At 31.7% G+C, this 18,553-nt stretch overlaps 1 long non-coding RNA gene across 6 annotated transcripts in view; it reads left to right on the plus strand.

Annotated features, from left to right (window-relative positions):
- Positions 1-14,230, plus strand: part of LOC127704391 (uncharacterized) — a 50,204-nt gene extending 35,974 nt beyond the window's left edge. For 5 of the 6 annotated variants that reach the window (XR_007983248.1, XR_007983245.1, XR_007983246.1 and 2 more), the window contains 3 exons: positions 17-91; positions 396-461; positions 14,007-14,230. This is a non-coding gene — a long non-coding RNA (uncharacterized LOC127704391). The remainder of the gene's footprint in view (positions 1-16; positions 92-395; positions 462-14,006) is intronic. The other variant, XR_007983249.1, reaches the window with a different exon arrangement.
- Positions 14,231-18,553: the final 4,323 nt, after the last annotated feature.

Here is an 18,553-nt window from a genome sequence, read left to right on the forward strand (position 1 = left end):
TTATTTATATTCACAGGATTTTTCAAGTACGTCCTGATGATTATTGGTATCATAACAGGAGTAATAATGATTCTATTATTGTTATCGAAAGGTGAGAGTATGATAAAAAGTAAAATAATAAAAATACCGAACTCCGAAGAAAATTCAAAACGGAAAGTCCATGAAGGCTTGTTTACTTCAGTATGTTTTCACTGATTGTGTTAATCATTTTTTCTATTCATGAATCTGCAAAAGTATTCAAAATATATTGTATTCCATATGAAGTTATGTGAGCACACAAGATGACGATTGATTACCATGCTTTAACTTCAAATTTCTACTAACAAAACTAAGCAGTCGTAAACTAAACTTCTTAATGAAAATATAATACACTCAATATTTTTTTTACATTTAAGGAAAATATCAACAGCGCATTAAAAGCACATCTAAAGAAGCAATTGGACTGGAGGAAGATTTTTGAGGTATTTCTCGTTGATATTATTATTCTTGTACAAGGTTGGGTCTAGAAAATAGCAACGTGATGTCAACAAAAGATATATTCGAATAAGGTGTATTCACATGATTGCAATTCATAGTTTGGTTGTTGTTTGCTTTCTTGTTGAACGTAGTGTGAAGGTGTACCAAGATGAATGGCGAGGAAATTTGAACTGTCACTTGAATATGTGGATGAGTTCAATAGGGACAGAAATATTGCCATGTAAAAAGTAAAATCACAAAACTACTGAACTCCAAGGAAAATTCAAAACGGGATATCCCTATTCAAATAGCAAAATCAAAAGCTCAAACACATCAAACGAATGGATAACAACTGTCATAATCCTGACTTGGTACAGGTATTTTCTTATGTAGAAAATGGTGGATTAAACCTGGTTTTATAGCTAGCTAAACCTCTCGCATCTAATTCCATTATATTGATAACGATGTGTGAACAAAACAAACAGACATAATAGGTAAAAATGTCAAAAATAGGGGTGCAACAGTCAACATTGTGTTATAATCTTAATCACTATAAAAACAAACAAAGAAGCACAAAAAGGCATATAGTCAAAGCACATAAGCAAAAATGAAAGACAAGAATACAAATTTTTACAATAGCACAATAACGGAATATATAATTACAAAGCCACATCATACGTATGAAATAAACACAAAAAGGCATATAGAAAAAGCACATTAGCAAAAATGAAAGACAAGAATACAAAAATAACATACTACGTTTTTATTACTGATCAGCTAGAATTATTGAAAGGTTTATTCTAGCGGCACTCTTACTACACGAGGAATCGAATGTAACGTCCCCATACAAATTGAACGTTGATGCGTATTTATTCATCCCTCACAGCCAAATGGACGCAATCTGTATTAAGGGTTTTACTGCGGCAACGAGATAAGTCCAAGAAGGGTTATATGTCCTTATCTCAGTCAAGATCGAATCCTAATTTAGAGTAGTACTGTTTCAGACTGTTGCACGCAAGAAAGTTTTCAGACAAAATATCTGATTCTGCAATTACCACATACCATATGCATATTCATTTATTAAAGAAAATAATTGACAAAAGATATAAATGGCATGAGTCCATTAAGATTAAGAAAAACGCCATTAAGCATCGGTAAAATACTTTGATGGAGGATAAGACATGATTGTTTTAATATTTTAGAGTAAAATTTTTATCTGTATTTCGTGACACGAATTAATCTAAGTCAAGTTATTACAGCTCGTTTATATGCATGTGATTTGTCCCTAAAGGTGTCTGCTGTAATAAGGATTTTTTTCGGTCTGTTTAGATTATTATGGTTTAATTCCCTCAAACATGTTATATGATTGGCTTTCCCATGGCTATGCTTGAACGTACCAATGAAGGTTTTTCAATTAATACCTGTTAAGGAAGAGTATTTTATAACATTCGTTTGTGTTACTATTTGGTGTGTAACGCTTCTTGTTCTGGCGGTTTTCTCTTCTTCGGTAGCAAGTTGTTCAATATTGAATAATATTGATTATATATTATGATAACTTAGTTCTTATGAAATTGTAAATCTATTATTAAACAAATCTTGCATCTCCATTTGGCACATTGACCTTAGACAATTTTGGCTGTTGTGTTTAAGCACTTTTTGTATTATCCAAAGCAACATTGTGTACAGGAGCGTGAGTTCAAATTGGTTAAGTTGAAGTCATTTAGTCGAATGTTTTACAAAAGTCTTTATGATTTGGTTGATGATTATGGCACATATGACCACGAATATGTTCTACTATCTCATTCTTTATTTGTGGCGTTACCGATTGCGACGTATTATCAAAATTTTTATTTGCTTGACCAACACGACGGCTGCTGAACTAGTAAAGTTGTCGCCAATTTATTTCATAGGAAAACCATATAAGAAAACTAGAGATATCTGGTGCAAAATATCTGAAAAACTTTAAAATGATACCAGCTTACTCTCTTTTTCACTGGGAAACTGTCTATGAATACCAGTTGAAAATTTATAGTTTCCCAGGGAAATATTTTTGATGTCTGTTTCCTCTAGAAATTATTCATTTTCGTAAAAAAAAATATATTCTTTTTGGCTATTCTGAGATAAACATTTTTGTATCACTGATTGTTCGTGTAATTTTCTGAAATTAAACTTGAAAAATTAACACACAGGTATGGCGTGATCGTCCTTTTGCAAATAATTCCGCTCAAACCGGTGCTAGGTACCGTCTCAAACTTGCAATGAAGTGAGAATTATTTTTACTCCGTGTTGAAGACCTCACTGTGACTTTGAAATAAAGAAAAGCAATAAAAGCGCTGTTCCTTTGCTTTTTGTTTTTATTGCTGTGAATGGACTGATTATGTGTCATGGATGGATATCCCATATCATAAAACTAAGATGATTTCAAAAAATAATATTGAATTATGTTCCGCAATCTATGCGTTTTTCTTACATTGTATATGGAGGAAAGTCCAATTTCCATTAGTTCCGTCACAAATCAGGTTCCTTTTCCGAAATTGATCATTTTCTCAACAGCAAAGAATAGTTTTCTTTTTGTGTATATTTTTCAAAAATTTCTATTACCTATTTCCTATTCGTTATAAGATCTGCTTACCCTTCCAAAGCACCTGAGATCACCTTCAGTTTTTGGTGGGATTGGTGTTGCTCAGTCTTTAGTTTTCTATGTGTTTTTGTATTATTGTTTGTCTGTTTGTCTTTTCTGTTTTTAGACATGACGTTGTCAGTTTATTTTCGACTTATGGGTTTGAATGTAACACTGGTATCTTTCGCCTCTCTTTTATGATATTCAGTTGAGGTGTTCCTCTGATATGATGAAATATTCCGATAAATTCTGCTAAATGTCATCGCAGTGTTAACTCATAATTTGATTTCCTTGAAGTTTATATACATTTTATTTGAATAACACTCACATTGAATGATTTTATAAAGATAATTTTACTTGCTGTTTTTCTTGTATTATTTTCTATTAATTTCTACAAAACAAACAAAATCAATGTACTCTATTGTTTATAGTTGTCAGTAATGTTAATATTTAAAAAAAATCATACTTCTTGAACTAATACATCTGATAATATAATATTGTTTGTAAATATCCTCTCAAATGAAATATAACACAAGTAACATGTTATTGATTTTCAATAGTAGTACTAAATCGTGTTGGTAAATGTCCGCATTGGTATATATCCTACACTATATATATGGATAAAAATTAAAACGTATACTTTTTTGCGTATACTTTTACTAAGACTCTTCTCTGAAACTATTGAATAAATTTCAATCAAAGTTTGGTTAAATGATCATTCTGGTATCTATTTTAAAGTTTGTGATGGTTTTTTTTTTTCTTCGGTCAGTTAACCAACATGGCCGCCATGGTGGAAAATAGAACATACGGGTAAAATGCAGTAATGATCTTATGTTCAAAAGATGATTTCTTCAAGCAGTTATATTGCCCTTGAATGACGATTTTGTTTTTGCTATCTACATGTTTTCAATGCCTGATACATTAAAACCATAATAGAAAGGTAGAAACGTTTAGTTTTGGACATAATATATATACAAACAAAAACTGTTTGTTACTTAGACAGAAACTGTAAACAGCAAAAATTATCACCAATACAAGATCAATAAAAACGATATTTTGTTCATGAATAATATTCTAGTCTACAATATTGCAGTCAACGCACAGTGGCCATTGTCGAAACTGCACATATATCCAGATGAGCGACACAACCGTTTTGGAGTATTTAGTAATTTTTACCATGATGAAGCCCGTTTTTATTAGAATTATAATTTTCATTGAAAGAACAAAATTCATCTAAGGTCAGCTTTGCCTGAGGTTGATAGAACATGAAATAAATAGTTATTTCTTTATTTATTAATGGGGCTTTAAATCAAATGGTGAAAGGATATTCGGACAAGAAAAAATGCAATCAATTTACTTTGACAAAAAAGGTTACTTAAAATACACAAAATGCATCCACGTAAGATGTATTGAAACTGAACTAAATCATATCAATTTCACTTCTTAGTAGCTATAACACTGCACAAGAAGTGTTAGATTTCGCTCATTAATGAAGGTCGCAAGGTTAACAATAGTTTTTAATCTCTGGTGGATAATTGAATTAATCGAAATTTTACTATATCTCCTTATATTCAAACGTATCAAGAAAAAAATAATAGCTTTAAAGGCACATATACCGTATGATTGAAATTGATATCGTAGATGTTTCCATCATTTTATATTGTTCTGCTAGAATCGAAAATAAAACTCTGTTTAGAACTTAAGTTACATTAAAGACAAAACAGATGATATAAACAATCTCTAAACATGGAATCGGTCGCTTTTAACCAATGATAATCCCTGAATTGTATTGGAGGTAAGATAGATGTCTTTATCATGTTTATAGAATACTGATCTAACGCAAGTTATCTTAATAACTAATTTTATGCAAACGATGAAAACCATTAATTTGTTTCTTAATTTAGAGTATTTTCCTAGCCCTTTGTGGAACCCCTGCAATAAGATCTTTAGGCTGGATGACCATTGGTCAGCTTCTACACTATGTATCTTATTACACATTCTTGCTGATCTACAGATCGATAGTTTTGTAATAAAGATTTTTATTTTGGGATTTCATATTGAATCTTTCCTGGTGGCTTAGTTGATCCCTTTCTATGACATGCTATTGTATTCTGTATTTCTTTTTATTATCTTTTATGTTTTGCATTCATTGTTATCTTGTTGGACATATGTATATATACAAATTTTTGCACCTCATGCTTGCGGTATACCATCTTCTCCGCAAGTTTATTGTTTTCTGTTTGGTATTAAATTAAATATAAGAACATGTTACATCTGGTGATCAATTTATTTGGCAATTGTCAATGGCAGTCAGCAGGGTTTAAGAACATCAGTTGTTCGACCTGTTAGTCAAATGCGTTTTGTTAAAATATACTTTTCACTCTTTTGGTCTTTTGGAAAATGTTGTTTGTGCTGTATTTAGACCCCTCTACCAAGAAATTTGTTTTACATGCACACGTATACAAATTGTGGTTTTTATCCAACGCAATCATAGGTTTGGACGTTGTTTTCAATTTAGACTCGTATATATATATATATATAAAACGTCTGAATAATAGTCAACGCTTTTTCCCACGAGGGCGCTCGATCGTTACGAATAACGATACATGTACACAATAAATAAATTATATAAACGCCTAAAAAGTGTACACAACAACACCAATAACAAAAAAAGGAACTATAAATGTAATTATTTATAAATATTTCGGATAACAGATATCCTTCATCAGTAAATATGATTGTGATGTTGAATGAATCATATAACAGTCTACTTAGATTAAACTATAACAATCTTGAAATTTATACAATACAAAAGTCCAACCGACATGATATAACATGCGATATGAACTAGCACAATTCTAAAGCTTTAACGTTGACGACAGTTATGATGTTACAAGAACGATTGCGTCAATAAGAATTCCAAATAAACAGCACTGAACGATCTAAATTTGTAAATATTTCAAATTTGACAACGGTAGAGTAGTTACAACAGTTTCTGCGTATTTAAACATCGCAAACAAACGGCCCTTAAAATATAATAATAAATTTTGACTAAGGTTAACTAGTTGAACGTGGCTTGGTACTTTTACATCCCTCAAAAAATTAAGCAATTTAAATTGGTATATTCAACAGATTTATTTTAGAGATGAGTAATGTAAAGAAAGAGAAACAGAGACTGTAATAATAAGTAATATAACCCAAATGTGAACCACTGCATGAAGTCGAACTACATCTTTTCATTTATCCCATTTGGTGCCAAAGTTGTTAATTTTCTTATATAAAATCTTTCCCGAGTGAGTCTATCCTCCCTAGACCAAGTAGAGTTGTGGTCAATGATTGTAATGGTCAGTCGATTGAGATTTGCCTTAGAGTGGCCAAGGGATCTCAAATGTCGACTGAGAGGTAGGTCTGGCTTGCATTGGTAGTCGCTACGATGACCGTTCATTCGTTTGTGAAACGGCTGTTCTGACTCGCCAACATACTGTTTACCACATTTACACTGTAGGAGATACACAATATTTGTAGTCTTGCAATTAACATTGCAAAATATGGTGTATTCAGTACAAGTGGAGTGACTGTTAAAAGTCTGGGTAACCAGTATTTATTTGCAAGTCTGACATCGTTTGTTTCCGCAACCCTTGCAAGAGCCCACAGACGAAGAGCCTGCTTGAGAGGATAAATCGGCTCTCACAGCAAGTCTTTAAGGCTTTTGGGCCTACGGAAAGCCAGTACAGGTGGCTCGGGAAAGATCTTGGATAGTTTAGGATGTTTTTCGATTTTTTTCCAATTTTCGCGGATTAGGTGAGATAAGTTGTCAAATTTTGGATGGTAAGTCAATACAAAAGGCACCCTCCTGTTGACCTTTTTGACTTTATATTGTAAAAGTTCATCTCGGCTGATGTTGTTAGCACGAGAAAAACCTTTATCAATGTCTTTTCTTTTGTAGCCCCGATGTTTCAGGATAAATCTGTTGAATATACCAATTTAAATTGCTTAATTTTTTGCAGGGATGTAAAAGTACCAAGCCACGTTCAACTAGTTAACCTTAGTCAAAATTTATTATTATATTTTAACGGCCGTTTGTTTGCGATGTTTAAATACGCAGACTCTGTTGTAACTACTCTACCGTTGTCAAATTTGAAATATTTACAAATTTAGATCATTCAGTGCTGTTTATTTGGAATTCTTATTGACGCAATCGTTCTTGTAACATCATAACTGTCGTCACCGTTAAAGCTTTAGAATTGTGCTAGTTCATATCGCACATTATTATTTTTATTTAAAGCATATATTTGAACTAGTCATATAACCTATGTCATGTTTACACATACTAGTATTTAGAATTGTGCAAGCGTCTTACCTGATGTCCGGTTGGACTTTTTTATTGTATAAATTTCAACATTGTTATAGTTTAATCTAAGTAGATTGATATATGATTCATTCAACATCACAATCATATTTACTGATGAAGGATATCTATTATCCGAAATATTTATAAATAATTACATTTATAGTTCCTTTTTCTGTTATTGGTGTTGTTGTGTACACTTTTTAGGCGTTAATATATATATATATATATAAACAAGTCTAAATTGAAAACAACGTTCAAACCTATGATTGCGTTGGATAAAAACCGCAATTTTTATACGTGTGCATGCAAAACAAATTTCTTTGTAGAGGGGTCTAAATACAGCACAAACAACATTTTCCAAAAGACCAAAAAAGTGAAAAAGTATATTTTAACAAAACGCATTTGACTAGCAGGTCGAACAACGGATGTTCTTAAACCCTGCTGACTGCCATGGCGATTGCCAAATAAACGGATCACAGATGTAACACAATGGATCTTAATTATATTAATTTAATACCAAACAGAAAACAATAAACTTGCGAAAAAGATGGTATACCGCAAACATGAGGTGCAAAAATTTGTACACCATATCCGGATTTCGACAATTAATGTCTCTTCAGTGATGTTAGGAATCGAAACGGTATTTGGAAGGCCATATAATTTACCTCAATTTGGGATTGACTCTTGAATTTTGAAGAGTCGAAATAGGATGAACGGATCATATAAACCCGAAGGCAAATACAATACAAGCCCAAACGAAAAAATATAAACAAGTCTAAATTGAAAACAACGTTCAAACCTATGATTGCGTTGGATAAAAACCGCAATTTTTATACGTGTGCATGCAAAACAAATTTCTTTGTAGAGGGGTCTAAATACAGCACAAACAACATTTTCCAAAAGACCAAAAAAGTGAAAAAGTATATTTTAACAAAACGCATTTGACTAGCAGGTCGAACAACGGATGTTCTTAAACCCTGCTGACTGCCATGTCATTGCCAAATAAACGGATCACAGATGTAACACAATGGATCTTAATTATATTAATTTAATACCAAACAGAAAACAATAAACTTGCGAAAAAGATGGTATACCGCAAACATATATATATATATATATATATATTGCTTATTTCTATTTAAGAAAGATTTTTACTCTGATAAGTAAAAATTTCTCTATTCACCTTTTTCTTGTTTATTTTAATAACTTTCATGCATTGCCCAAATAGACCAAAAAATGTTTAATACATGAGATACTCGCTGATTCATTCGAGTGAATGTTAAACCTCTGGTTGTTTGTTTGGGTTGAAGGAATATGGTATGATACTGATATGATAGAACCACCTAGTGTTAATCCTTATATAAAGAACTACCATTTAATTGACTAAACATCATTCAAACTTTAACATTGGATGTTCTGTATCGATCCGGTTTCGCGCCGAGACTCTATAATCATGAGAATCAAATATGGGTCGAGTAATGTTTATCCTGCCAATATAGGCAATGTTATCTCTGTTTCGATTTTTATTTACTATTGATGTACTGGGTACTCTGGTAGATAACTCATATCAGTCCAATACGACATAGATATTCCACAACGGTCAACCAACCCGTCATGGTGTCCGTAAAATTTAAGAAGGAATGATTTCAACTTCACCACTTGAAACTCTTGTTTAAGTAGCTTTCTTGTGAGCAGCAACCCTCAGTCAAGTCATGATGCAGACTTAACTGAATCAGTTGTATCTTTTATTTCAAGTTCGATAGGAAAGATGCGTTCAAAATAGTCACCAAATGTTGATTTTTTTATTGAGAGAACATCATCTATAATTTAGATATCCATAACCATTGTTTGCTGTCTTTCATATTTGTTTTGCTTTAAATCATCCGTTGGATTTTTCGTTTGAATTCTTTCACCATTTGTCAGTCTTGGTCTTTTATAGCTGCCGATACTGTGTTAGTTTTGCTTATCGATGAAGGCCTTACGGTGACCTATATCTCCACGTCATTTAGACTCTGTTAGAGAATTGTCTCATGTGCAATCATACCAAAGCTCCTAATTTTATAAAATGTGCTTATCTAGTATTTGTTTTATATGAATATAGGAATATGGCAGTTGTTATCAAATAGTCCGTTTCTATGTATGTTGGCGTTCGTTTTTTTTTTTGCAGTTCATTGTTTCTGTTGTTCCGTTGTTTTCCTCTTATAGTTGATGTGCTTCCCTCTGTTTTACCCGGATTTGTTTTCTCTTAATCGATTTATGACTATTGAACAGCGGTATACTACTGATGCATTTATTTAACTATGATCCATTGTGATAAGATTCAGTATACTGATATTCTAACTCGAAAACGAAGTGACAATACCGTGACGTAATACGAAGAACGTCAGGACAAGGTTTAATTGACACATATCATTGAAGAGAAATTATATAAAGCATTTTATTTCCCTTTGAAACAAACAACCGGGGGGTTGATTCAACATTTTTTTGCCTAAAGAAAACGTACCCATTTTAATATAACATCACTGAAATTCAGTACCTATAGTTATATAATATTTAAGAAAAAATGACCTATACTAATAAACAATATTTAAAATATGACCTATGCTTATATAAGCTCTAAACCAGTATTATCTCTCATAGTTCAAAAATTATATTAATTGACATCGTTTGGGGCACATACATTTTATCGTTATATATACGAATGGCTGTTGAACTTTCAAATAAACTCATCATAGATACCAGGACTGAAATTCCGTACTTTCGCCAGACGCGTGTTTCGTCTACAAATGACTCATCAGTGACGCTCGAAAAAAAAAAACAAAGTTAAAAAGGCCAAATAAAGTACGAAGATGAAGAGCATTGAGGAACAAAAACTCCTAAAATTTTTACCAAATACAGCTAAAGTAATCTATTCCTGAGGTAGAAAAGCCTTAGTATTAAAAAAATTAAAGTTTTATAAACAGTTAATTTATAATTATGACCATATCAATGATATTTCATGTCAATACAGAAGTGCTTACTACTGGGCTGATGATACCCTCGTGGAATAAAAACTCAAATGAATTTATTTAAATTGATATAATTATTGACAATGAATATTGTAAGATTTTCAATAAGTATATATGATGTAGATTTCACCCCTGATCAATATACAGTTATCAAACGTAAATATATGATGTCATTAAAAAGGAGGGTAATTTTTATATAAAATATCGCAAAATTATGACCCATATTTCTGGCACATAACTCCATACCCTACCCCCACCCCCACCCCGTGGAAACAACATGTTTCATCTTCCAGCATGTCGAATTTAAGAAGGCATATTTAAATACACCCCATCTGTTTTGAAATCACATTATTAACCTCTGTCATGCCTACTGAAGAGTCTCGAGTACAAATGGTCATTCATTTATACATATCTTTTAGTAAAGGGACGGAACTCACATATAGCATAACTGACTTGTGTTAAAAATGTGGTAATAAATTCACAACTCTTTTTTTTATCACAATTAAAAACTGCATGCTCCTATTGCACTAATAGTATTGTATCTATGATAGAGTTAATTGTCATTCACACATTTGTTCACACACACGCCACATGTGGAGTAGGATCTGCTAAACCTTCCACAGCACCTGTGATTTCCCCAGATTTTGGTAAGATTCGTGTTGCTCAGTCCTTAGTTTTCTATGTAGTGTTTTGTATACTGTTTTTTGTCTTTTGGTCTTTTTCTTCTTTTGTCATGGTCTTGTCGCTTAAAAGTTTCAATATCCCTTCATTATCTTTCGCCTCTCTTTCAAAAAGTTTATTATTTATATGTCGCTCCACAAAACAAAAACTGAAACATAAATAATTCTGCAATATTTTTTTCCATTCAAATTTAGTCACATAATAAGAAAATCATATTTCATATATCTGTAAGTATATACAATGTATTCTCCTAGAAATCATGAATCATCAACAAATTAATTGGATTTAACATTTTATCAAAACTTATTTTATATTTGTAAAACTGTACTTTATACAACTTCAAACAGGCATTGGGAGTCCAGACAGAAAACTGGGAGTCCAGACAGAAAACATTCCGCAAGAGAAAAAAAATCAAATTACACAAAAAGAATACTTTGCTCACATATTAGCCAAAAGGGTCATGAACAATATTGTCGGCACCGTCATTACATCGTCTAAAAGATTTTCTCATTTCAATCTTCTACAAATTTGTACTTGCCAACTAGAACCAAAGTTGATTTGTTTTGGCGTTGATTTGAGTTTTAAAATAGCTACAAGGGTCAAAAGTGTATTCTGATTATATAAAATTGCTACGATGTATGAGGTTTTTGCCGGTCTAAATTCCAGAGAGTCATCCTCATTGAACAAGGTTTAACATAGAACTGTGCGAAAGACACGGATAAAGCTCTACTCAGAAACTACCTCACACATTTAAACGAAAAATTGCAATAGTGATTCTAGATTACTATATTATTTTGCAGCTTCTGTTGCCAAAATGACTGAGATAAGAAATTACCACCACGGTGAAACTTGAAATAATCTCGTAACAACAGTACATACATACAACTTCCTAGAAACCACCTCACATGTAAAAATCAAATCATGCATCTAGGGTGTTCCTCTACTAATTTGGAGTTTTAATGGTCTCTACTTTGAAACATCAAGTTGGAAATCCATAGAAATGTCTTCTTCTCTAGAGCTGTCTTAAATATTATAACCAAATATTTAATAAATGACACTATGTTTATGATGTGTTTTTGCAAGTTATCTTAATCCAAGATGGCTGTATCCGTAGACAAAATTTTAACATGAAACCCTATGAGAAACACACAGAAAAGGCTCGGAAAACATCAGTCGGAGCACCATTGTGCATAAACTTTCTGGAGAAAATAGTGCCTTACAAACTGACACTAATAAAATAATGTCCATCGACACCAATCTACATCCATACTTGTTTTCTAAAACAAAATTATATGACACTCCAGCTAAAATTCTCTGCACCGTGTATTCTTTTTTAGGGGAGAGTTGGAATTAAAGAGAAGACACTGAGCTAGGGTTGTGTGGGTTTCTTTCTTATATACAGTATTGCGCCTGTGTCCTGTAATTGCTCAACTTTCTTTCAAATTTTTTGAGTGATCGTTTAACAAAGTTTCTATAAGACCTCCATATATTCATGTGGTAACTCATAGTCATTTTCGTTCTGGTTCACTGAATCTTTATCTGTGTCTGCAGATTCATCTTGTAGATATGTCGAATGCTCTCCATTTTGGGAAACATCTATATCAACATATTGGGAAATTGGTTCTGTTCTTTCGTATGCATGAAACGTTGACAATGTGGGTTCTGCTGCATAATATCTGAAACAAGTTTATGATTTAAAGAGTTAGCAATATTTAAACTTTTTATTTTTTTGAGTTACTGTGTTTTTTATGTTGATGTTCAAAAACATTTTCGTTTCTTTTTTCTGTTTAACGAGAGTCATTCTTATTTGATACGTGTTACATCACCCATTACAAAGGCAATATAACTTTCTTGGACATAGAGATAATGATAGCCTAATGTAATTAACATTTTCACCACTTATTTTATACACGACCGAAGACCTACACAAACAATTAACTGAAATACTTGTATTATAATATTCAGAAATACATCTGAATTTGTATGACAACGGTATTATTATATGATATATGTATAAGCCTAAGGCCTTTTATCAGGCAGTGAATACAAATATTTTATTAACATGTCTTAAATGTTTTTTTAAATACTCAGTAAATGCTGGTTGTTTTTTGTAATACTATAGAGCAACCACATTCCCTTAAAGAAACTACTACAGATCTTCATATACGTCAATTATTTAAGTTAAATAGAAATTATTTCGCAAATCAGTCTTTATCAAGCAAATGTATCAAGATGTAATGATTGTAGGTTTTTAAACACAGGGAATTTACCTTTGATTTGCATTTGTTTATAATTAAACTTAATGTATGGTTTTTAATCTTTCGTGGTTTCCTATTGGATTATTATTAAAGGCAAATTTGCAAAATAAACGAACACAAAATTACAAAATGGGGACATAGAACGAAATTAAAATTAAAACGGTAATCCATAATAATTTCTGAACAAATATCTTGAACTCTGGTGGATCATTGGCAGTTAGATAACATCTCCTTATTTTATATTCAATATAAAGAAAAGAACATAAAAAGCATAAATATAACAACCAAGACCGTCTAAGGTGAATTTTGCAAATTTAGCTTTATAGGAAATGCATAATTTAATAAAAAAGAAATAAATGGTTGAAGAACATGATAGTCGGTGTTCAACGCATTATAGTCTTTATTTTATCAACACAAAAGTCATTTTTTTTATACATTTAACCCAACGAAACAGATAATTTACTACCAATAAACCTTTTAAATCTCGAAACAGACAGAGACAGACCGTTTCAAGAAGTCAATCAAAACATATGGTGCTTTTATTTCTAATGTAGTTGAGGTTTTTTTCAATTATTTCCGCCAATTGTAATTCTTTACTTGTAGTTAACTAATCTTTTCTCTCATTTTTTAAGCCAACAATATTTCATAGGGCATATGAGGATACACATTAGTGAGCAGTTACTTACAGTATCGACTAAACTGCATGAGATATATAAAGATTGAAGATTGAGGATATACATGATATAGGCTCAAGACATTGGAATGACATACACTTAACCGTCGGACAATATTATAGTCATGTATATCTTTTATTTGTTTTCCCAACAATTACCATGAAGTAAAAAATGCAAAAATATTTTGTTAATTGTTACTTATATTTTGCAGAGTAACATATCAATAAACTTATATACTTTACCAGTGGACACAAGAATTGTTACACCACTAAAGACTGAATAGCAATTATAGATCCATTATTCTAGCAGTTTAAATTTGCTTATACTGAAATGTACACCTTATCTTTTTTTCGAAATGAAAAATATTCTATCTCGGTTTTGATGCCATCAGAATCAAAATTTTGGGGAAGCGAAATAAGAGTTGTAAAATGTTGAACAGCAAACAGACATTATTCATGCCCATTCATGAGAGGATGAAGGAAATCAGTAATAATAGAGCTGAATTCAGATTTTAACGACAACAGTTTTTTTTTCTTCTTTATATCTAATTTCCCTTGATGATTTGAAAGAATATAAATGATATGATCAAAAACCAGTCATTTCTAATACCATGCCGTTCAAAAGATACCGAACTCCGAGGAAAATTCAAACGGAAAGTCCATAATAATATGGCAAAATCAAAAGCTCAAAACACATCAAACGAATGGAGAACAACTGTAATATTCCTGACTCGGTACCGGACCATATGAGTATTTGGACCATACGCGTATGGTCATGACCATATAAGTATACTCATATGGTCGGCCCATATGATTATATACACGTTCGGTTACATGTATTAACAGGCCCGACCATATGAGTATTTAGACCATATAGGTATTTTGCAAATAAATCATAACTTCCTTCGCAGGAACACACAGCTCGTTCTCCGACCAAAATCGGCACAAGTTACTTTCTGAAATTCGTTATCTTTTACATGTTGTCTGAATCTTGGTGTATCTGATATTTAAAGCCTGCCTTCGCTAGAGTAAATTTGATACACCTTTATCTTGTTGACTGTTGGAATGGAGATATTTCTTCTTTCCCCAGTGTTAGGTTATTTTATTTTTATTTCTTCTTTTCCTCTCTCACTTATTTGAAGTGTTCTTGACTGTATTCATACATTCTTACAATAACAGTAGTTTATGCGTGCTGCCCTCTGTTTTTATTTATTTTACATATGAACTACAGTAACTGGTATTGTATGATCCTATGACTATGAGCATAAAAACATGAAAAAACGAGGGTGCAATGCAACATGTGCCAGTGAGTTCAATAGTTAACTTCTTGTTAATTAACTTCTTGTTAAACAGTTTATTTCGATTTATATAACTATATGGAGTTATTTTCTTTGAGAACGATAGGTCATTCTTTCGAAGAATCAACCCGGACGATACCATGTTTCAATGAAATATGCTTCAAAGCACAAAATAATGACCTGTGTGAGGTCAATTTTTTCCTTGATAAAAATGCAAACTATAATATTCTTGAACATTTAATTCGTTTGATAGTTTGTAGTTGCCAATTGGGGAATTTATTTTTTAAAGTTCCATCTTTAATAGGTTTAACAAAACATCGTCATTGACGCGCATTTTAATTTTAGAAACAAATAATGTGAACATGGTGAAGTTTTGTAAATTTATCGCTACAATTAAGGGACGTGTAAGGTTTTCATAACACTTTTTAAAACAAGCCAGATTTAATACATTCGTGTGTAGGATTTTGAAAATCTTATTAATTCACACTGAATAGGAAGTCATACTGTGACCTACATGTATTGATATTCGTTTTCATGTTACATGTACATGTATCACGATTTTGTGTCCCTTACGTGTCAGTTCTTAACTTTTTACATCTATGTATACATTTTACTCTATCAAATGATCAACTGATAACATATTCTATTGAATAACAGCAACGTACCTCATAATGAGGTCAGGGGAGTATAGAGTTCTGATTCTCTGTTTAAAAAAAGTATTGCCATTCAAAAGAAAATAATTCTGAAAGGATCATTCGTTAAAAATTGTTGAAAAAATAATTACTTTTCCGCGATAAAAATTTCATTACAAATAGAAGGAAAAAAAAACAACATAGCACCCCCTTCAATAAACTAAGTAGGTACAATAAATAACTTACAAAGTGACTTGTATTTTTCATACACTGTTATCAGTAGGTAACAATTCATTTTTGTTTTACTTCATGCGGTTACAGTAACATTTTTATTGTGTCTGGATAGTGATTTCTAACATTTATATCTAGATTAATAAGTGAGTTTTTATTTCACTTTCTAAATTCTAAATGAGCCCTAGGGCGTATTAAAACCTAAACGCATCAGAAATAAATATCCCACTTTAGTGTGGTCGGTTAAATAGGATGCTAATTCTGCAAATTCATTTAGAAAATAATATTTTTTTGACGGTATATAAGTCAGATAATGCATATTTTAAGGTTTTTCTTGTCCTTCAGGTGTCAGGATTGCCAAAAGAAAGACCTCCCTACGGTCGGTCTTTCATTTGATCATTCCTGACACCCATCGGCATATTGCGTTTCGTAAGGAAAAATCTCCAATGACCATGCAAAAATAATTGTGCTATAATTTGAATTTGTGAGTAAAAATCATTTAAAATGTAACAATGATTACCATTTCATTAGATAAAGTCACAATTTCAATTTAGAAATTGTTAAGTTATTACACCTGAAAGGTTCAAACATAATGCAACGTACATGTTATTAAATACCCGGACCATACATGTATGGTCAGTCCATTTGAGTATATACGCATATGGTAATGACCATACGCATATGGACAAAATACTCATATGGTCCGGAACATAGTTAAAGCACATCAGCAAAAAAAGACAAGAATACAAATATTTTGCAATAGCACAATAACACAATGACGGGATGTATAAGTACCGAGCCACGTCCAATGGATATTACTAAAAATAGACTAAACATTAAGAGTAATAATTTGAAAAGACAAATTAAACACTATTACATGTACACACAATTAAGATTATAAACAACGTAAGTACCTAGAAGCTATACTTCAAGACCATCGTGTATTATTGTTGAAGTTGATATGGAATAATTATCAACAAGGTCTTCGTATCTCCCGATGAACTTTTTTATTCAAAATGATTTTTTATTTTCATTCACGAGTAATTGTCTGCCAATTTTCTTGTTCACAATTCAAATTTCAATTAATGTTTACCATCAAACATTTTAATTGAACGAATTGAAAAATGCAGTGTCTCAAAGATCAATGTAAATTAACGATGTGGCTAAGAATGTGGTGGCGATACTCTTTTGTTTTAACATTTCATTGAATTAGTGATTTTTAAACACAAGACTTCGAACTAAACAGTTTAATATACGTTCTTCATATGAGAAATAGACTGTGTACACTATTTTCCTGTGTTACTTATATTATGTCCATGCGTATATCACGGTTACTCACATAGCTCTTGAAGAACTAATTACCCTATTCCCTGAAAAAAAATAAAGTTTTTTAATACATAGCAATGTTTAACCGCTTATATTTATCTTTATCTTGATCTATCTATTTACTTATCTTTATTCTTATCATTATTTTTTTTATATTTTTGCGAAAATGACACAGACACTAGAACATCATATATAACGTTTTTCTCAAGTTATCTTCAGGTCAAATCTCTTTAATGTTAGATAGAAAGGTTTGATCAAGGCAATTGTAAATATATCTGAGTCATTTAATGGATTATTTAACTATTAATTAACAATAAACTCATCATAGATACCAGGATTGCAATTTTGTATTTGCGCCAGACGCGCGTTCTGTCTACAAAATACTCATCAGTGAATCTCGAATCAAAAAAAGTTAAAAAAGCCAAATAAAGTACGAAGTTGAAAAGCATCGAGGACCAAAAAAATTTTGCCAAATACAGCTAAGGTAATCTATTCCTGAGGTAGAAAAGCCTTAGTATTAAATGAGGGTGCACTTAAAACACCTTGCTTGAGATCAAAGGTAAATGTCAGTGGTCATCTTCTATCGCAGGCGATACATCGTATCAAATATATAAAAAAAAAATCAGTATGCCAATGGAAAAATGTTGACAAGAAATGTCACTTGAATCGTTTATCTATATCATCAGGTTGAAATTTAAGGTCGTATAAAGTGATTCATGATAAGCAACACACCATCCTATTGTACTCAACATCGCACAAAATAGTATTTATAGGTTAATTAAATGTCAAAAGACATAAACAAAGGTTTGTGAAAATAATGGGTGTACGAAAACCGGAAGAACCAGGAAGACCCATAAGAAGAAGATAGTGGAAAAATACTTAAAGAAAATTTAACTCTTCGTCAAAACGGACATTAAAAGTCAGGTTTAAGAAAAGAATGGTCGTAGAGTCAGTAAAAAAGATGATTTAACTCATGACAATACCTCCTTCGTCTCACTTAACTGAACTGAAATCGAACG

This window comes from Mytilus californianus, unplaced genomic scaffold (genome assembly GCF_021869535.1).
Source record: "Mytilus californianus isolate M0D057914Y unplaced genomic scaffold, xbMytCali1.0.p SCAF_6, whole genome shotgun sequence".
NCBI classification, from domain to species: Eukaryota; Metazoa; Mollusca; class Bivalvia; order Mytilida; family Mytilidae; genus Mytilus; species Mytilus californianus.